Consider the following 21,666-nt stretch of genomic DNA (forward strand, 5'->3'; position numbering starts at 1 on the left):
TGGGAACAGGTGATGTAGTGGTGGCAATGGTGTGAGGTCTGAGCCTCAGGGGAGAGAAAGGGCAGAACCAGGGCTCAATGACTTTGCTGCTGTGATGATAAGAAAGGGTTCGATGACATCATTTCCTTTAGCACTCTTCTCTGACAAAGCTGATTTGTGAGTTAAAGGGAGGAGGAAGATACTGAAGTCAGCTGGGAAATTCCTGAGTGCAGGGGTAGAAAAGTGAATTGGAAACAGTGGAGAACAGCTGGTCCTCAGCTGAGGCTCAAAGGCACCCAGAAATGCCAGGCTGGGAATAGAGAATTTAGACCTATTCCAGGACAGTATTCCTTAAAGTACAGATGCCAAACCACGTACATCAGAATCACCTAGGGGAAATCTTTAAAATACAGATTCCTGAGCCCTCCTGGAATCTGAGAGTTTCATGCAGAAATCTGCAGCTTTAATACCCCGGATAATTCTTATGAATCCTAAAATCTGGAAATCTCTGACCTGGAGAGCAAGAATACTAACTTAACCAAGGTAGGGAAATAAAATCCCAAATGCTTAGAATTTGGGACCTGAGCAATGATTGTTTTTCAAGGATAATTTAACTCCTTATGTTAAGACCAGCTGTGGATTCAGTGGAACAGTCATTGATTGGGATTTCTAAGTGCTTTTTAACAACAGACATGGGTGCATGGCTAAACTTTCCTTGACGATCTCCCCAACACTTCACAGATGAAGAAATGGAATCTCCTTTCAGCCTAGTGGGCAGATTTCAATCTGTCTCTCAATTCTCTCCCTCCTCTTTCTACTGAGAATAAAGGTAGCTGTTGTGTCTGTCCTGAGAAGAGCTGGACCCCCTGAAGTAAGGGTGCGGTACAGCCGAGTCTCCGGCATTAGAGATGTAGCTCCTTGGCCTGGATTGAAGTCGCCCTGTGAAGCAGCTAGACAGAGCACCCATCTCCTGAGACTTGGCCTTCAAATCCCTATAGTTTTTAAATTAATCACCAGAAAATACTCATTTCCCCACAGTTGGGCAAAAGTCCCAAGTTCTAGCTCTAACTAACCCAAGGGCTCTATCTCAAAATAAAGTGTGGGGGCCCGGGGGCAGAGCTGAGATAGTGGAGACCAGGCCACCCACCCACCAGCTAACAGCACAGGCAGCCTCTCTGGGCTTCTCTCTGGGAGCCTGAGCCGGTTAGGCCAGCCCTGCCAGGGAGCCTCCACGGAAGAGGAGGAGAAGGGCGGAGATGCAGGGCTTGGAAGAAGAACCTAGAAGCCTTGGGGAGGGCGGGGCTCAGCAGGTTTCTCCAGCAGGCCAGGAGAGGAGGAAACGGGGTGGAGGAATTGTGTTCAGGTATGTGACACTGAAGGCTGGGCTTCTAAAAGGGTTGGGGCTGCCTGCCCCAGCCAGGGATGAGAAGGAGGCTCTTGTACTGGCCGTCACTCCCCTTTGATGGGATAACTGGAGGCAGTGACAGTTCAGCCTCCCTCCTTAGTGCCCCACCAGAATAAAAACACCCTAGGAGTGCTGACTCCCCGTGTCATAGCTGTGGAGCCTGCACCCTGCACCAAGGAGGAAGGAGGTAAGCGCCCTGCTTGATGCTAAGACTTTGGGGTGGAGGGGGTTTCTCTTCAGCTCTCACCAGTGCTTGCTGCCCTGGGGTAGGAACGCTACTTCAAAGGGAGGCTCTGAGGCTGCCCCTGGCTTCATCCTCACTACCCTGGGTCCTTGGGGCTGTAGCTGTGTCCACCACCAGCCTCCAGCAGCTCCGGGTCCCAGGGAACCTCATTCCTCTGTATCTGGGGAGCTCTTTGCCCATGCTGGAAGATCTCGTGCTTGCATGGACTGAGTTATGAGGGCGGCTGCGGATGGTGATGGTGCTCACTCCATGGAGTCTTGGCTTCCTCCACGTGCTGATGAGCAGGCAGCCTCTGCCCTTGCTGCCTATAGCTAGGAATGAATTACCTGTATAGAGAGCCCATATGATACAGGCATTGGTCATCACCTGTGCTATTTCAGGGCCTCTTTCAAAAAGCTTACAAAACCATTATGCAGGATTTTGAAAGAAGTAAATGTGTGTGAGGAAGAGAGAGAGTGAGAGTTGGCTTTTTGTTGATGGTGACTGATAAAAATAGTAATGGTGAGAGCTTATTTGAAGATTTATGATTTACAAGCACGAGTGTGAGGCAATTTACAAGCCCGTGAGTCAGGTGTCAGTATTACCTACAATACTGCTGAGGATGCTGAGGTTCAAGGAGATTAACTGAGCCAAACCAGTGCTTGCTGATCCCAGTCCATGCTTTTGACTTACATCAATGAGGTCATAGTTAGCTGAGGGTGTTCCAGATTCAGAGTGTACAGAGGTGGTGAGGAACAACCACTTGTCAAGGGGCTTTCTCCAGGCAGAACAAAGCTGACAGCCTCATTCTCCTGTTGCCATGTTCGGGAACTAATTTAGAACTTGGTCTCTACCTCTCAGGCCTCAATGGCCCCTTCTTGTGGATTTGGAGAATGTTTAGAGCCCACTGTCAGCAATATGTAATCCATGTGGTCTGTGCCATTAAGAATTCAGAGACTGTGCAGCTGAACAATGCAGCTGGTCTTTAAAACACCAGAGCCAGCAATGGAAGGGAAAGCAAATACCTCAGAGAGGAAGACATTGGGTCAGTGCACTGTGGCTACCTAGAATTAAACCCAACCTCCAAATACCAGAACTCTCATCACTCCAACTTTTGTCCCCTCCCCAATGTCACCTAATACCAGCTCCTTTAGTTTCATAGTGAGCCAGCAACACTGGCGGCCTCTGCTCTTTCCTCTTTGGGACATGTGTCCCTGGTCCTCCCTCTGCTTGGAACACGTTCCCCTGGGCTTTTCCTGTATTTGGCTCTCTCTTTTCAACCAGGTTGCAGCTCAAATGTTGCCTGTTCAAGAGGGCTTTCTAAACCACAGAATCTCAAATGGACGCACCACCACCACTACCACCCTCAATTACACTCCCTCACAGTGTTGATTATTTTCATAATGCTGATGACGATCTGAAATTCTGTCATCTTGTTTATTGTTTACCTTCCCACTAGAACATAAGTTCCCTGAGGGTAGAGCCATTCCATGTCTTCTGCCAGCTGGACACTACTGGGTCCCCAGGGCATAGTAGATTTCCCAATTAAAACAGGCTCAGTTAATATTTGTTGAGCGAATGAATAATAGACAGGATTAGGAGATATCATGACAGCTAGTTTTTCTCCTTCTCATCCAACACCTCCACTCAATCTCCCTTGGGAAGGCAAACATCTTGGTCTAAAAACAGCAGTAATGGTCACCTGGGTTTTCAATAGCTCAAGGGGCAACTGATTTCATTTTTGGGGTAACAGGGAAAAAGGCTAAATGGCATCAAGTGGATTTAGTTCCTTGAGAAAATAGCAAGGTCTGATCAGGCTGGCTCTGCTGACCAGTCTCAATAAGCAACACTGCCTGTGACACATGCCAGCAAGCTCTTCTGGACCAAACATGATATTGATCTTAGGCACGCCTGGGGTACTTGCCATGCCAGTATAAGTGCAGGAAGCTGAGAGTGCTCCCTTCCAGCCCTGCTTCCTCAAGTCACTGATTCAAATTCCCACCAGGCTTTGCTGACATATCTTTTGCTATTTTGGGTGTCATTCATTCATAGGATAGAAAGAGGTCCATATTTGGGAGCAGGGTGTACAAAGCATTTCTATGGGCTCTACCACTCTCTGCAACTGTGGTCATGTCTCTTCTTGTCTCCTCTTCTCATATTTCTCTTCCGTAAAACGGAATGATAAGAGCTGCCCTCCATAGCCTGTGAGGTGCACGTGTGGTGCCAGCCCTTTGCAGAGTATTCGGTGTGACAGCGATATAGAAACCAGCACAACGTATCTCTTATTCACAAGCACCCAGCCCTGCAAGCAATGGGGAGCATGGAATACGCAGGGAGCTGTGTTTGTTTTGGAAAATTTCACTTGCAGAAAATCCACAGTTCCAAAAGAAATCTATCAGAGGAAGAGACTTCTCTGCAGGATTCCTTTTCCCAGGCAACAACCTCAAGAATCGGCTTACACACTTTAATTAACACCCAGCCCATTTGCTTTGCAGCGAGGAGCATTAGAATCCAGCCTACTGACGCTTCCTCTTTGGCAAGCACACAGCATTTGGCAATATTTCACACGCTGGTGGTTTTTATGGGTCCCTCCTCGCACTTATGTGTTCTTCATTGTAATGTGTGTCAAGCCTTCCTGGTATCAGCCCTGGCCCTGGCCCTATTTGATTTAAGAGACATCCGATTTTGTATCTGATCCTCAGGTTGCTCGATGATTCTTTTATTAACGCATTCCTTATCTTGTTCTGTTCCCTTGTGTTGTTCTCAATTTGCAGATGCCTTTTGAAAACAATATATTTTTTGAATCAGGAGCCAAGCCAGAGTCCTGATAATTTTCTGGGGAGGAAGGGGCCGGTAAGGAAAGTTGTATCATAGAAAGAGACTTACATTCAGTGTGTGAAGACCTTGTCTTGAATCCTGGCCATACTTCTCAGTAATTCTTTTCCAACTCCGTGGGCCACAGTAATGATAATAGCAATGTTGGCAGTGGACGTTTATTGAGAACTTACTAAGTGCTAAGAGGATTCCTTGGATAATCTCATCTCATGTTCCTGCTGACTCTCTCTGTGTTTTGGAAATAAGGAATATGAGACTTAGAGGGTACAAGGCCATCAGGTAGGGAGTGATGGAACCCAGATCTGAATGCACGCTGGGTGACTTAAGAGCACATGCTCTTATCTACCAGACAGGTTGCCTTCTTGAGTCCCTGGAATCTTTCTTTATACACAATTCAACATAACTGGGCCTGCCCTTCTCACAAGATGTCACCCAATGAGATGATGCCTGTGAAGTTTCATTGAAATGGTGGTTTTACTTTAGCATTTTCCATGTGTCTTGTTTACCAAGATTTAGAAAAATGCTCTAGAGGGATTCCTTTTCTCAAAGTGCCCTTTGAAGAAAATGACAGATATTTTCATAGAGAAAGGAAAATGGTGCATCTTGCCAAAGGGAAAATGAAAATCATCAGTCCTAACCCAGAAAATCATCAGTCCTAACCCAGAAAATCATCAGTCCTAACCCAGAGCATACATTGGATACTAGGCAGAACCCAAACTGTGTTAATTCTTAAAATCTTCTGGAGAAGTTGCAGATACTATCTGCTGCACTAGGGGCTAATGATAGAATAATGATAGTCAACATTTATTAACTACTCCTTCATACTCGGCACTGATAGAAGCATTTTCCTCATGTTATCTCATGTGCAAGAGGCAGTCCATCACAGTGGTGATGGGCATGGGCTCATGGTTTAGAGTGCCTGACTCTGTCAGTTGCTAGCTGTGTGACCTAGGACAAGTTTCTCAACTATTCTGTGTTTCAGATTCCCCATCTATAAATGGGAATATTACTGAACTTTCCCCCCAGTGGTGGTGTGAACATTCTATAAGTAGATACATATAAAATGCCGAAACAGTGCTTGATGTGTAAGGTACTCTGAAATGTCCACTGCTGCTGCTACTTTTCCCTGTACCCTTCTATGCGTGAGGGCCTCTCACTCCCACCCTGTAAGTGTAGAAACTGATGACAAGTCAGGTGACACAGCTAGAATCAGGATTTGATGCTCTAACTGTATCCATCTGACCCCTTCCCTCTTCTATGTCATATTTCCTCAATAAATTCTCAAGGAAACACACATTCCTCTGGGAACTCAGTTGGACAGGAGCTTATACTGCAAGATCCAACCTACTTTCTCTCCACGCATGTACCTAAGGGTCCTTATCGGCGTCTCACCTTTAGGCTGGTGAGTGAAGTGTGTTGTTGAAAATGACTTAAGTTGTGTTCTCTAGGATATCATCAAACCAGCCAGAACTTTCTCCTCTCTTCAGTTTCTCTGTGCGCAGGCAACCACACTACCCTTGGGGTGGTAAGTTTCCTCATTAAAAGCAATCAATGATGCTGCTGTTCACCAAGACAGAGCGCTGACCGGACTGTTAGGGGGCTTCTTTCAGCTCTAGGAAAACATTCTCCTGCACTGCCTTAAATCTGCCGATACAAAGTCTCTTGAGTTAGGACCAATGTTGGGATAAGTGACCAGAAATTTTCCAGAGGTCTGTCCTGGGCTGATCAGAGACAGATGCCAGCACTTGTGCTCTTTCGACCGTGGTACCCAGTTGCATATTCAACTTGCTTTACGGACTCAGACTTCCCTTGGGTGGAGACTTGCTTCTGCCAGGAGCACCAGGACCCTTGGAAAGCAAACATTCTTCAGCTGCCTGCACTGAGTGTGCCTGGCTCTGAGATCCCTCTCAAATAATGACAGTAATTAATAATTAACAACAGCCCCCTTTTATTGAGTAGGTGCTCTGTGTGAGACTATTTAAGTAGTTCATGTAATCCTAACACAGCGACAGTCTCAAGTGGGTTCCAGTACTATCCTCCCTATTTTAGAGAAGAGGAAGATGACGTTCTCGGAGCTCAGAAACTTGGCCAGGGGCACCCAGCTGAAAGTGGTACCACCAGGACATACATCCAAGCCGGTGTGACCGAACACAGGTTCTTCATGTCTGTGCTCAACTGCCCCAAACTCCTCCTGCCTGAATCACCCTCTCCGAGATGGTTTGATAAGACATTACTGACTAACCATGGAAAAACCTGTCCTGCTGGGCCACCCCATGGGACATGTGGACAAACCTGCCACCCACAGTTTGTTTTCCTTGCACCTTCCCACCCCGGCCTGGGCAGTGAGTCTGTTTGTTTTCCTTTGCCTCGTCTTATCCGGACGCAGTTGAGCTCCTTAACTAGTTGGCTTGGCTTTCCCCCCATGACACTTTAGTTACCAGAATATCGCAGAAGTAAGCACCAGGGCAGAATTCTTGTCTCTTCAAGGTACCCTCAGCCCATCCCTAACCTTTTTGAACAGTAACCCTTTTGCATTTTTCCTTCCTTCTCTTTTCAGCCTGGTTTAAGAGCCAGTGGATTTGATCACAGATCGTGAAGCATGTTTTCACTGCTGTGAGAGAATTCAGTAATTGGCATTTTAGCCTGAGGACTAGCCTATGAATTCTGTCAGACAAAGTGGTGGTCTGCATTGTGGCTGCATGTCAGGAAAGTGCTGTCATCCCTCCTAAGTGGCACTTATGCAACTGGCCTGTTACCAGGAAGGAATACAGAAAGAAGTCGGAGAAATTGAGTTAAATCTTGGACACCATGCCCTTTAATGCCTATGAGATCTTGCACAAATTACTTACTTTCCAAAGTAGCATAATTCTGCTTCCATTTCATTCAGCCTTGCATACATTTACAGATAACACTTCCACAGTGTCCCGGGCACTCTACAGACCCCTACATGTGTACCATTTCACTTAATTCTCCAACCAACCTACTGAGGTAGTTACTGTGAGCATCATTTTCCAGCTTAGGAAACCAAGGTTGGTAAGATTGAGTACCCATTAAGTAAGCGATGAAGGGGGCCTTTGAACCCTGTTCTTTTGAGGTCAAAATCCACTCCCCAGACCAGCATAATGCACTGGCTGATCATTTGCTGTTAAATTTTTCCTTCTCTATCGCAAGATCATGCACAAGTCTTTCTCTTGTGCACAATCTGCTTTTGCAGCTCTTGCTGAGGACATTTTCCCAGACCCCGTCTCCCTGCACTGCTCCTCCTCATTTGCCAACCTTCCAATCGATGACCAGAGCAGCTTCGGCTGATGCCCTGGCCTTCGCTCATTATCCTTTCTGCTCAGTTTGATCTCCCCATCACAGAAAGACACCTCATCGATAAGTGTAAATCTTTTTTGTTTCCTAACAATTGAGAGATCTTCCGAACAAATACTTGGGCTTACCTCTGAAAATAAAACCATCTATTTTCTCTTCCTCTGCATGGCAGAAGGATCACTGGGTACCGCTGCATTTCCAGGACACTCAGAGAAAAAGCAGGGATTGGCTGTGGACAAGATGAATGGGCCAGAGTCAAGGGCTTGGAGGGGACCCATTAGGATGTACACCCGTAAGTGCAAGGGTCTCCTCCATCGTGTTTGTCACTGTGCCCTGGCACCCAGGACAGCTCCAGTGTTATTCACTGGATCAGCGTGTTGGCTTCTAAGAAAAGTATGTGTCTATTGCAGCTTTGTTTTCCAGATACTTTGTTTCTGTTTTACTTGAAAGCAAATGCAGAAGGGAGAGGGTAAGTGGTTATTGGAATTCTTACATTTGGAGACCAGTTTTCTTTCATCAGCCTCTCAGTGGAGTATTTCTCTGCCCAGTTACACTTCGAGTTACTGTGGACTCCGTTTTAGGGTGAAGCTCATCATTTCTCTCCCATCTACTAATGCCACTTCTCCTGCCACGGCTCACACTGGGAGGCCGGTCACACACACTCCCCCTCTTTCAGTTACTTGGTTTGGCTGGACAGTCACCATCGGTGGGTCCCTGGACCCCACTTTTTGCCCACATCCTCCTCCTTTAATTCCCTTTCAGTGAAGAGTCCAGGACAATAAGATTTCCATTTCTGAGCACTCACAGTGTGCCAGGCATGGTGCTAAATCCTTCCATATACTACTCCCTTTAATCCTCACAAGATCTTCACCTCAGCCTTTGGCAGATGAGAAAGAGCCTGATCCTTGGAAAGGTGAGATGGTTTGCTACAGGTCACAGAGCTGGATGGTGGTGAACACAGGCCTCTGTGCCAGGTCTGCGGGTGGCCAGTTCCAAGCCTTTCTGCCGTGGCTGCACAGCGAATCCACCTCTTGCCTTCAGTCGACATCTGTTATGCAACCCCCTATATGAGAGGGATGCTGGTCCTTCTCTGACTTTTCTCAAGCCAGATACCCACCCCCATGACAAGTGTCATTCTCTAGAAGGGCAACTCTGATGTCACCTCCTGTAAAATGCTGAGGGTGGGGTCCTTGTCTCTATCAGGGAGCACAAAATCCCCTAAGGGGCCGTGCCTTCCTTCTTGGTTGCCATTCTGTTAGGGATGACAGAGGAGAGGCTGCTATGTGGTCTGACTTCCAGAAACCAGCCTGAGCCCTTAGAAAAAACTGCCTTTGGGTATAAGTCCTGAGGCCCTAAGGGAAGGCCATTTTCACTGCCCAGCGTGTGGAGATAAAAGTCAGTTGGGAGCTCAGAAAGGGGGCGGGAGGGGCGGGGGGCTTCCTGTGCTTCAGTTCTTCATGATGTACAACTTTCCCATCTTGTGGTCCAGCCAGGGGCAGCCTTCACTAATACTTACCAGGCATCATTATTTCAGCAGAAATTAGATTTGTTTAAAAAGCAAACTACTTTAAGTGGAAAATTAGTGTTTCTTATCACAAACAGAGTAACTGTAAAATGAAATACAGGGATTACAGAGCACAAAGTGAACTCTGGGCTGACACTGCTGTCCACTGAAAGCTCTGGCCCCAAGACCAGCTCTCGCTTTGTTCAAAAGGACAGTTAAATATTAACCAGCTCCATTTTGCAGACATAGAGTTTTAGTTTGGGAAGTTCTCGAGATGGATGGTGGTGACGATTGCATAATAATGTGAGTGTACTTGATGCCACTGAACTCTAAACTTAAAAATGGTTAAAATGGTAAATTTTATTTCACATATTTTACCACAATACAAAAAAGAATGAGGCAGCTCTTTATGTACAGTTATGAAACATCTCCAAGATATATTAAGTGAAAAAGTAAAGTGCTGAACAGCGTGATCGGAATGCTGTCATTTGTAGTTTTTTTAAAGGCTAGATACACATACACACCTATGCTTGTATGTGCAAGGATCCTTCTGGAAGACTGACAATATTTGATTCTGTAGAGGGATTTGCTTCTGGTGGCTGGGAATAGAGCGGGAGGGTCATTGCTTGCTGTTTGATTTGTGTTCCATGTGCATGTATAACTCATTTTAATTGATAATTTTTTAACTGTAGAAGAAAATAAATTGCACCAAACTCAAACTGCCTCCCTAAAGCAGTGGTTCTCAACCTTGGCTGCAGCCTAGACTCGAGCCATTTAAAGTGAGGTCCTCTGACCAGGGGCCTCAGCATCTCTCGGGAGCTTGTTAGAAATGCAAGCTCTCAAGCCCCACCCAGACCCATGGAATCCAAATCTGCATTTTATCAAGGTCCCCAAATGGTTTGCAGGACATTAAGGTGCGAGAAGCACTGTGCAGGACTAATTAAATCCATCTCTGAGGTGGGGTTTGAGCCTGGGAATTTACTAAGGCTCCTCAGACGATTCCACAAGACAATTGATGCTGCCGACCACGGACTTAATATAATAGGGAAAATTGAAGGGGTTGAAATAGGATGAATTTTATCACTGTATGACTCCATTTTATTCAATGGGGGCCCCATGTGCCTCTTAATAGTTGTTACACGTCCCACACTTGGGAGCACTGGCCCAGATGACTATCTCAGATCACATTAACGTCACACAGGAACATGCACTACTGGGATTCACCTAAGCTTGGTGGGGAAGATGTTCTCCTTTCTGGCTTCGAGTACATCGTCCCTTATATAAAATAGACTTTGCAATTCCACACCAAAACTCATGCTAAGGGCTTTTTTATCCATGGATGGGCATTACATGAGGTCATTGTAAAATTAAACTTTGGAGTTAAAAAGATATGGATTTGAATTCACCTCTCTGAGCCCTGTGTCAAATGAGGCTAATGTCTACCTCACAGAGCTGTCATGTTTAAATGAGATGGCGTAGATGATGTTTGATGCGTTATAAGTGCTTATCACTATTAGGTGATAATTATGATGTTTATACTCCTCTCCCTTCCTCTCACACCCACGTCTTGTCCTGGGCTTCTCTCACTGTCACTATTCCCTTCACATTTGCTCATTCTGCCTTGAGCGTCTCACATACAGATGACATTTCTCACATTGCGGTTGACGCCAAGGAACTTGAGTTCCACCTCCCCCGTCTCTTGACACAGAAAACACTCTGCTGCCTCTCACCAAATTGTCTGACACATTTCTAAAACACAACTGAAACCTCATTACATGGATGAACAGCTTTCCATCAGCTCATTCCTCACTCTGATATTAATATAATTGTTGCCAAGACATTGCAGTTGGCCTCAGAGGCAGTCAGGAAGGCGTCATTGGTAGCAACCCGAGATGGCTGCAAGTGCAAAGAGAGCTAGTGGAAGCTACTAGGGTTTCTGCGTGGATACATGGTACTGTAGAGTGGATTCCGTGGTTCTCCTCAATTGCCGTGGCAGATACGGTTTGGGGAGAGGGAGCGGGTGTCTGAGTCAGAGAGTAAACGTCCTTCCCCCATAGCACCCTGAATCATCTTTTCAAAATACAAATCTGAACATGTTTAAAATCCCCGCTTAAAACCCTGTGAGAGCCTCTCACTGCTTTGAGAAGGAAGACCAACATTTTTGATAGGATCTACAAAGTCTGGCTTCCAGCTGCTACTCCTAGTCATCTCTCTAACTCCCACCTGTCTGATTATTGGGTCGTCTTCCTCACTTCACTGAGTCCTTGCTTTGTGTGAGTCCTGATCCCCAGGCCATAGACCAAGTCTGATTTTGCGCAGTCTCCTAGCCCTAGGGCCTACTTTGTAGCAAAAGCTCAGTAAACGTTCATGGAAAGAATAACTGCGTGCGAGGATGTCGTACAAATTGTTCCTGTCTAATCTGCTACCCCATGATTTGCAATGTCCCTCCCAGTAACAGAAATGCTGGCAGTTGCCTATATAGGTAGTAGACTGTTTTCTACATTTAAGCTTTGGCTGACGCTGTACCCTCTGCCTAAGATTATCATCTTACTCCTCGCTCACTTTGTCTGGGAAATCTTAGGCCAGGATTATCTCCTCCAATCAACTTTCCTTGACTCGCCAACATCCTCGGTTATTATGGCCCTCCCTTATGTCTTTATTATGCTCCATATATAACCTCCATTTCATTTAACTCCGTTCCATGTTTGTGTCTGCCTCTCCAACACCTTGAGAAAGAAGAAATGAGAAAACGTAAATTGTGTGCGATACAATAGGTGATGAGTATGTGTGTGTATGTATGAATGAGTCACTGATATTTCATGGTGAATAAAGAAGTATGCCTTGTGGCCTCAGTGCTTTTGCACTTGCTGTTCCTTCCACCTGGATGCTTTTCCCACCTCTTCTCCTAGTAGTTTTACCTACCTTCAGACCTCAGTTCGGTTATATCACGGGCCACACAGAAGCCATCCCTGCCCCACCCCCAGACTCAATCTGACCCTCTGCTATATATTCTAGCTCCTTATTTTCTTTATTAATCTTATTACCAATTCCAATTATAAACTGTACTTTTATCTGATTTAAGTTTACCTCGCTGTTTATACTGGAAGCTTCATGAGGACTGGCTTTATTTCCATTTTCCCCCAGCACTTAGCAGAGTGCCTGGCACCCTGAACATGCTCCCTGGAATGAACAGTTGATCAAATGCAGGTCTTATTAGATCCCTGAGTGTGAAAAGAGAGAGTAGGCAGATGAGAATGCCCAGCTTCCCTTCCCCACTGTGGTCCTGTGAGGGTTTTCCTCAATTGCTGTGAGTAGAAACTCCGCCCCATCATTCAGCATCATGGGGACATGCCGGAAAGCATTGTGGCTGCTGGTCCCCACCCTGCCCCACAGTGCTCCCCTCCCCACTTAAATCAGGCCACTGCTCTTCTGAGAGCTTGTTCTTTGGAATCTCAGACGGGTCCAGCTGCCAACTGCTGAGGCAGCAAAGAGGCATGATGGCAAACCCAGAAGGGAAGGCAGGTGGCAGGCAGGACAGCACAGTTGTGGCTTGTAAGTAGGTCTGACATCCCCAGACACATTCTGTCTAGAAGAATGAGCCTCACCAGATTTTGTGGGCTGGCAGGAGAAGATCTGCTATCTTTCCTCCTCTTCCTGGCTGTCCCACTCAAAGCAGATGATCAGTGTGATTTGACTTGAGGAATATGGGAATCTTCTAGGTGGCCCCCCTACCCTGACTCCACCACTTGTAGCTGAAGGTTTTCTTGTCATTGACATTGACAGGCCATTGACATTCCTGACATTGCCAAACCACCCCAAACCTTTTCTTCCATTTGTCCTGCCCTAGAAAGCCTTCTGGTGACTGTCCTCAACCAGCTAGAAGGTTAGAAGTATCCAAACATCCAGGGAGAGGCTTAGAGGGCTTGTCTGCGAGTGTGTTTGTCCTTGACCGGTAACAGTCCCTTGGCCGTGAGTTGGACAGTGGCTCGTTGCAACAAGGAGATTGGGCAGAGAGAGAGAAATGCCCTAGGACCAGGAGCCTGGTCCCATACCCAGCTACCGGCTCTCTCTGCCTCATTTTACCTCCTGTAAAACAAAGGGTAAGACAACATGAGTAATTTTCACATTAGGTTCTCTGGAGCTGTTGGGTTGGGTAGAGATGACCTGGAGGCACCGTGGAGGGCAAAGGAGCAGCCCTTTAACACACTCATCCCACATCCTTACCTGTACATCTCTCCCACACGCTCACAAGTACACTCACACCACGGCATACACTCCTGTTCTTTCTCTCTTCTCAGAGCTGCTTTCATCTGCTTTGTGTGCCAGCATGCCGTGAAGGACACGTGGCACTGCAGGTGAAAATGAAATAGGGTCCAGTACAGTATGAAAACATTTGATAGCCACTGACCCAGATGATCTCTGAACTCTACCAGCCCCTTGAGCCTTCAGCTGCATTATTGGGATGCGTAGTTCTCTTCCAGAAGTCTACTAGAAAGTAACAAGAGTTAGTGGTTGCAGAGGATGGACTCTGGAGCCAGACTACCTGGGTTTGAATCTGGCTTCTACCACTTACTGTGTGTCTTTAGAAAAGTTATTTAACCTCTCTGTTTTCATTTCCTCACTCCAAGATGGGTATAAAGGAGTACCTACTTCATAGTGTTGTTGTGAGGATTAAATGAGTTAAATAGGTAAAATGCTTAGAATAATGCTGAACATAAAATAAATATTCGTAAGTATCGGCAGTTATGATTTTATTGCTTCTCATTATTAAACCAGTGGTTCTGAACATTGAGGGGGGCCATGGATCCCTCTGTAAATTTATAAAAGCTATGGATCCTTTCCTTGGAAAACTATATACCAAAACATCTTGCGCATTCAATTCAGAAAGCAGTGGGCTCAGTGTCTTTACTGGAAACTAATGCCCCACACATAGCTCGCGTGTTTGGGAGAAGTGTTTTGGTGATTGAATCTAGCCTGTCAAACAATGAACAATCGGGCAATTAACAGGTTCTGATAAATGATTGCTAATTAAACTTTACGACAAATAGAGCAGAGCCAACCTATTTTCCTATTAGAAAGACCCCAATATGTCTCTTGAATTGCTGCAAATCTCTCAAACAAGGTATACATTTATTTAAGCACCTTCCAAAGGGACCTAGTTTCAGGGATTGCAATTTGCTAAGAGATTGGACTGGGTATTTCCACGGCAAATAATTCCATTTACGTTACACCCAGGCCCAGTAACACTGCATGCCCTGAATAACTCATTACGCTCCGTGTGAGGCTTCTAACCCCATAAAAGGTATAAAAGCATAAAGAATATATAAAGGAGACAGAACATTCAGATTCTTTAAATTTCTTCAGCTTTTTTGCCAGCACTCTCTTCTTAGGAGACTTTAACTAGGGGGAAATAAAGAAATGAGTTGCACAACCAAATTAGGATGGGAGATTTGGGGCAAGTGGATTGAGGTGAAGGAGATAATGGATGGACTGGGATAATGAGCTCAGAGAGGCCGGCTTCCAGATGCAAACACTAGGTATAAGCAGCTTTCATTTTCCTGAAGCCAGTTTTATGAAGCTGCTGTCCCAGGGCAAAGGCATGCAGTGCCAACTCGGCCTCCAGGATCCAATACTTCTGAGATACTTATAATGATATTTCCTTGATTCTAAGTCATACACTTTTTTTTTGTCATCAATGTTTTGTTTTTGTTTTTAAAGATTGGCACCTGAGCTAACAACCATTGCCAATCTTTTCTTTTTTTTCCTTCTCCCCTCCAAAGCTCCCCAGTCCATAGTTGTATATTCTAGTTGGGAGTGCCTCTGGTTGTGCTATGTGGGACGCTGCCTCAGCATGGCCTGACAAGTGGTGCCATGTCCGTGCCCAGGATCAGAACCGGCAAAACCCTGAGCTGCTGAAGCAGAGTGAATGAACTTAACCACTCACCCACAGGGCTGGCCCCTCATCAATATTTCTTAAGCGTAATCTGCCTTATACATTATAAGCACTTTCGATGTAGTGTTTTTCCACTTCCTCTTTGGTACTCCCCAAAATTATTGAATTGGTTATCTTACCACAAAAAAAAAATTTATCTTGGTACCAAAATACAATAATTCTTGCTTAATTTACAGGATAGTGAAGTCTGAATGAGATTAAACTTGTCAGAGTATTTTTGAAACTGTAGAAACCTATATAAGCACATTATTATTATTATATTATTATTAAATTGGCTACTTGATATTTACTGAGCATATACTATGTACCGTTTTGTTCTCCATGTAGGGACTGGAGAAGTGAAAAAAAAATTAACGAAGTCCCTGCTCTCATGGAGCTTTCCTTCTCTTAGGAAGAGATCAAGAATGTACACACAAATAAGGGAGTTTTCAGGAAGTAACGAATACCATGAATAAAATAAAACAAGCTCATGGAACAGTACCTGGGGAGGACAGCTCCAGCTAAGAGAGTCAGGGAAAGCCTGTCTGAGCTGAAACCTGAGTGTCAAAAAGGAACCAGTCCCATCTTGAAGGGAAGAGGGTGTGATAGCATTTCAGACAGAGAGAAGAACAAACACAAAGGCCCTGGTACAAGCCAATCAAGGGTCAGAGGAGAGAGTGTGGCCGGAGCACAGCGGACAAGGAGGAAGGTGGGCAGAAAGGGAGAAGCAAGCCAAGGCTAGATCATATGAGGCCTCTTAGGCTATGATAATGAGTTTGGGTTTTAATTTATCCAGCCCTTGCTTTTAACAAATTCAGGAACTAAAGTCCAAAGGTGAAGTGACTTGTTCAAGGTCAATGAAACATCCTACGGTTTGGGAAATTAGATCTCTTCATTTCCTGACAGTTCTGCTTCACTGAGCTGCTTGCAGACCGCAGCTTTTGTTGGTCAGGTAAGGCCTTTGAGAAGGAACCTGACACTCCTCTGTGATTTTTTCTCCAAGTTCTTTCTGATATATCATTTTCCTCCTAATTAGAGATGAATATATTCTCATCATTTAGCTGGTTTATAAACAAAAGCAAAAATAGAAGTTATTCCAAGCCATTTAAGTTAACATTGGTTATTAAAATACTGAAGTAGTCAAAATGAAAACAAGACCTGGTGGGTGGCTCTGCAAACCAGCTCATCTGAGCTGTCTGTATCACTGTTCCTGTTACCAAATCAGGTTCGGTTTGCCCTTCGCACGAAATGCCAGTCACTGAGATGAGTCTGCAGCAGAGAAAGGGTTTGTTCACAAGGCAGCCAAGGGAGGAGATGGGAGAACAAATCTCAAATCCACCTCCCTGAAAATGAGCATTAGGAACGTTTATGGGATAAAGGAGGCAGAGTGGTCTGAAGTATGGGGATAGATAGTTGGAGGGAAGGAGAAGTGAGGTAATTGATAATCTGCGCAAGCATGGTCAAGCTTCCTGGCTCTTCATCGGACGCACGTTCACAATATAGTGGCATTAACATGATCTGAGGGTACAGTTTTTGGCTCTCGGATGTCAGGAGTTCATCTATTGCATACCTGCACAGGCCCAGTTGGTGGGTTGGTGGTCTCCACTGGCCTGAACCGGACAGTGGTTGATCCTTAGTTCCTGAAAGTAACTCAGGCATCTGTTACCATAGTGACCCAAGCGTCAGGGAGATGTTGTCTATGAGGAACCTAGTAGGATCTGGATAATATATTGCCTATCTACCCGTCTTTTGAAAATAAGCAGCACAGCTAACAATGAGCAGGTGGACAACTAAAGACTACAATTAATAATTGCCAAAAAAACCTTTAGTTACCAGCTACCTAATTATTAGTGGCTAACTGTCCACTGGTTTCATTCCATTGGGAACAGTACAATTACACACTGTATCTAACAGGATCCAGCTCCTGGACTCAGGACACCGATTATCTCAAGAGTTGGGTCTGCTAAAGCCATTCATAGCTCTCCATGAGGTTCCTCCACTCATTCCTTATAGAACACTGACTTGAGACTGGGATGTGTGCCATCAGGGACTGTCCCTTGGCATGCCCAATGGGAGAACCAGTGTGGTATGTGATAAGACCAAAGCTCTTGTATCATATTTGAATTTGAATAATTTCTCCAATGCCATGTTATTTATCACTATTTATTATATCAAGATAATAGTACTTAACTCAGAGGGTTGTTATCATAATTAACTGAGACAATGTAAGTATTTAGCATGCAAAAGTGTCTCCTCAAAGTATCTGGCTCCATAATGTCCCTTCCCATCCCACAGGATCTCTTAAAATCAAGGGCTCTTTGTATCCCAGATCAATCTGCCTCTTTTTGCTCCATACATAATCTGCTGGTCCAAAAATTATTTAATGAACACCTACTGAGTGCCTTGAACTGTAGCATATACACCCACCCAATTAATATTTAGGGAGTGTCTACTAAGTGCCCATGATTGTACCAAGCATTATGAAGTCTATAACAGGTACAATGGAACATAGTTTTTGTCCTGAGGAGCTGAGCACTTAAAAGGACAATTTTCAATTAGAATATTGTTTAGGACTTGATACTTCCAAATGCCAGAATTCTATGTTCTTAAAAGGAAGAGAGAGAGGATAGAGTGATGCAAACTGGAGCAACCAGAAGGCTTTGTGGAAAAGAATGGGTTAGGGGGAGGCTTGAGCTGGGCAAGATGAGGGTAAACCAAGAAGAGAGGTGGCGGCCTTCCAGGCTAGGAAACTAACAGCATTGCAGGCACGGGCAGAGTACAGAGGTAAAAGGGGAGAGGATGGTAAGGAGATGGTAATTCCTGCCCCTACCTGGACTAGATGCCTTTTGAGGAAAAGTGCTTTTTAGGGGGCACAGACAGAGGAAATTTGGGGGGACACCTGGGTTCCAAGCCTGCTTTGTCCCCATGATGAGAATGTGGTCTTGTTGCTGCCAAGTGAAGAGCCTGGGAAGACTGATCCTTTTAAATAAGTCTCATAATTCTTACTTGTTCCAGAATGTTAATATAAGCCCCAGATATAAAAGGGCAGTGATGTGGCATAATCCTTTCCAGCCACAGTATCTGTGTGCAGGAGGCCCAGCAGATGCATATCCTATTTGGGAATTGGGCATTCAGGAAGAACTGCCAACATTTGTTGCATCTTATACTATTCACCTCTTCCATCAATGTTGTGAATTCTTGGCCAAAGAAACTGGCTCCTTTTAATGCTGAGAAAAACTTCCTAATAGTCTGGGCTGTAGTGCCTCTGATAGGGTTCCCAGAGTGTCCTCTGCTTCCTGCATGAGAGCCTTCATCACACTGTATTGTGATTGCCTGTCTATGTCTGACTCCCACAAGACCATAGGCCATTTGAGGTGAGCGGGTACCATACTTGTTTTAATTATGTCCACCCTTCAATTCCCAGAGCCTTGCACAATACCAGGCACATGATAGATATTTGATTAATATTTAATATATTGAATTAAATTAAGATTAGCTTTTCTAGAGCAGAGGGTGGTAGGTGGCATATAAGAAAGTTAGGGTCAGAACTTGGAGGCCAGTAAGCTTGACAGGAGTTTAGATTTGATGAGAAGGCAAAGGAGGGTTGGCCAGCAGACTAAGAGAATAGTAAGCATTAAACTGTACTGCCTGCTCCCTTCTCAGCAGAGCAGATGGGGATGAATGGAGCAAAATTAGCAAAATCATTAGCATGATGATAACCAGAACCTCCTCATGCTGGGAGCTGGGAGGTAACCAGGGGTCTTCTCTGCTCCCAGCCTCCCTGCCTTTCAGATCACTGTTGCTTCCTTCCTGAGGACAGTAAGTGATGCTAGCCCCAGAGTTCTCTGTGAGAGGGAGGGAGGAAGCGAGAAAAAGAAAAAGTAAGCTGTGTCAGCTGATTCTGTGTCAGCTTTGGAAACAGATGAGTAGCCTCACTTAGGGACACCGAGATTTGGAGCCTGAGTATGGGCTTTGAAATCAGATCTTCTTCCCTGGTTTAAATCCATAGTCTTCTACTTCCTAATTCAGTGGCCAATGGCAAGTGAACATTCGAAGGGTAGAGGTAGTTATTACCTTATATGATGATTGTCATTATTGCACTAGAGGGAACTCCACTGGCATGCATCCAAGGCAAAAGAACAGAAAGACAGTATCTCCCAGAGAGACCCAGCCTGGGACCAGAGAGCCCAATAAGGGTCATTTTTTAGTACGTGTCTTTTCTGTCTCCGCTTTTAGTTCTGTATTGTTTTGTTAAAAGATAAATCACAGAGAACTGAACCAGAAATGATTTCAACTCACTCTGTCAATGCGTTGGGCAGGATAATTAACTCTAAGTGCACAACAGACAAACCTTGAACTCTCAGTGACTTAACGGGTAATAGTTTACTTCTCCCTCATGTCACAGTCCAGTACGGGTTGCAAGACCATCATGCAACCTGTAGCAAAGTCATCCTCAAAGGTCTCCAAGGTCGCTGAGGTAGCAGATGAGAAATTGAGGAGATACACCAGCTCTCGGCTGCCTCAGCCTCGTAGTGGCACATGCTACTGCCGCTCATGTTCCATTGGCCAGTGCTAGTTACAAGGGCCCAACCTAAATGGAAGGAAGACTGGGAAATATCAGCAGCATATGGATATTTGGTACTGTCTGCCACAGCCACTTTCTTGCTGTGTGACCTTGGCGAAATCACTTAACCTCTTTGAACCTCAGTTTCCCTGGCTCTGAAATTGACCTAATAGTTCCTACTGCATGGAGCTTTGTAAGAATTACATGGCATCATGCAGGTAAAGAATTGAGCACATTACTTTGCAGGTAGACTCTTCAGTGTCAATCTTCTTTTGTAGATTGATTAAGAACCGGGAAGTCTTCTTTGGCTTCAAGGTAACAGAAACAGGTTCTAACTACCATCAGAAAATATGGAATTTATTGGAAGTATTTGGGGTAAATTTTAGAATATGAGTGAAGGCTGAAGAACCAGAACATAAAAGATAAGTAACCGGGGCTTCATGGCAGGAAGTAGAGGAAACTATTTGGCTTGGTGCCATCCCCTTAGCAAACCAAGGGCTGGGTATTTTGATAGTCCCCCCCCCGCCCCGCCTCAAGGCCCCATGCAGGAAAGAAGTGTTTCTTTAAAAGGAAATCTGGGTGCTGTTGCTAGAAAAGAGAGAGTGGAGCCTGAGTAGCCACAAATAAAAAGTATCCATTCACTGTATCAGTTAAGAATAAGTCATACAAATAAAATAAGACCCAATTAGAGTGGCTGAAACAAGAAGTGCAGATGGAAGCTGTCCACAGCTGATGCAGTGATGCCCTCAGGGATGCATGCTTTCCAAACTTCCTCTCTGCCTCCTTGGCACGTTGGCTCCTCATCCCCATACCTTATAGTCACAATGTGGCCACTCCATGTCTAGTGGGAGGATGGAGAGTGGTATCAGCAAACCTCCTTCCATCTCATCGGACAAAACTGTAGCACACGGCTAATCCTGGCTGCCATGAAACCTGGGGAATTCTTTCACTTTTTTAAATGACTTTTGATAGATTTAAGCAAAAGAGAAGTTGAGCATGGAAGTATGGATGTGCTAATCTATGAGATCTTCTAAATGTCCACAGTTTAACATGAATGTGAATAAATCAACATCCTAGTACCGGAGGGAAGTAGGAGGAAACACTAACTATCCTGAAACTAAAGAATTCCTTCCACTGGCTCTTCCCTCCAACATCCTCATAAAAAATGGAAAAATGTGAAAATTTCTCCCAGGGGTCTACAGATCCCCTTCCTGGCCCGAGAGGACCTGAGTAGCATTGGATATGGAGAGCGAACTGGTTGGTAGATGTCTTCCCAAAGACTGTTTCTGGATGGATTAGTGATTAAAAGTTCCTTCTCTAGTGAAATGTCTCTAAAGTTCCAGCACAATCCACTTCAATGGTCACAAATTAACAAGAAAGGTAGGAAGAGAATATTTTTTAAATGTTAACATACCTTGCTAGCGCCTGACCCATTCTCAGATCTCAAGAAATGGAAGCTATTTTCCAAGTTCCCTCAGAACCTACCTTTCCCAGCTTTTGATGTTAAAAATCTGAAATCTAAATCTAAAAACTAGGTACTGACACAGTTCCAGAAAACAGCTACCCCTTGGGCAGGATTCCGCAGGTAATCGTAGTAAAAGCAGTAAAAGAAAGGGGCAGAAGGACATGCTAATTGTCCATGGAGAGTTATAAGTCCTTGGGTAAATAAAATCGTCCCATTTCTTCCTTAACCTTCTCCCTACTCCGCCTCTCACCCCAGACACATTTTTTTTCAATCCAATGAAATGAGGTAGGCTTGAGACAGAAGCCTAGCCAAAAACACTTATGCTTTTTAATATTTTATGAAAGAGCTCAGTTTATCTCCATTTAATAGCCAGATTTTATTTAATGTCAGCAATGTGCTACATGCTATGGTTGGGGTTTTATATACACTATAATAACAATATTA

At 44.9% G+C, this 21,666-nt stretch overlaps 1 protein-coding gene across 4 annotated transcripts in view; it reads left to right on the forward strand.

Moving 5' to 3' along the window:
- Window positions 1-1,325: 1,325 nt before the first annotated feature.
- ATP10B (ATPase phospholipid transporting 10B (putative)) overlaps window positions 1,326-21,666 on the forward strand; it is a 286,627-nt gene continuing 266,286 nt past the window's right edge. For all 4 annotated transcript variants that reach the window (XM_044777708.2, XM_044777711.2, XM_070517124.1 and 1 more), the window contains exon 1: window positions 1,326-1,571. The gene's annotated coding sequence lies outside the window, so the exon portion shown is untranslated. The remainder of the gene's footprint in view (window positions 1,572-21,666) is intronic.

Source organism: Equus asinus, chromosome 9, assembly GCF_041296235.1.
Source record: "Equus asinus isolate D_3611 breed Donkey chromosome 9, EquAss-T2T_v2, whole genome shotgun sequence".
NCBI classification, from domain to species: Eukaryota; Metazoa; Chordata; class Mammalia; order Perissodactyla; family Equidae; genus Equus; species Equus asinus.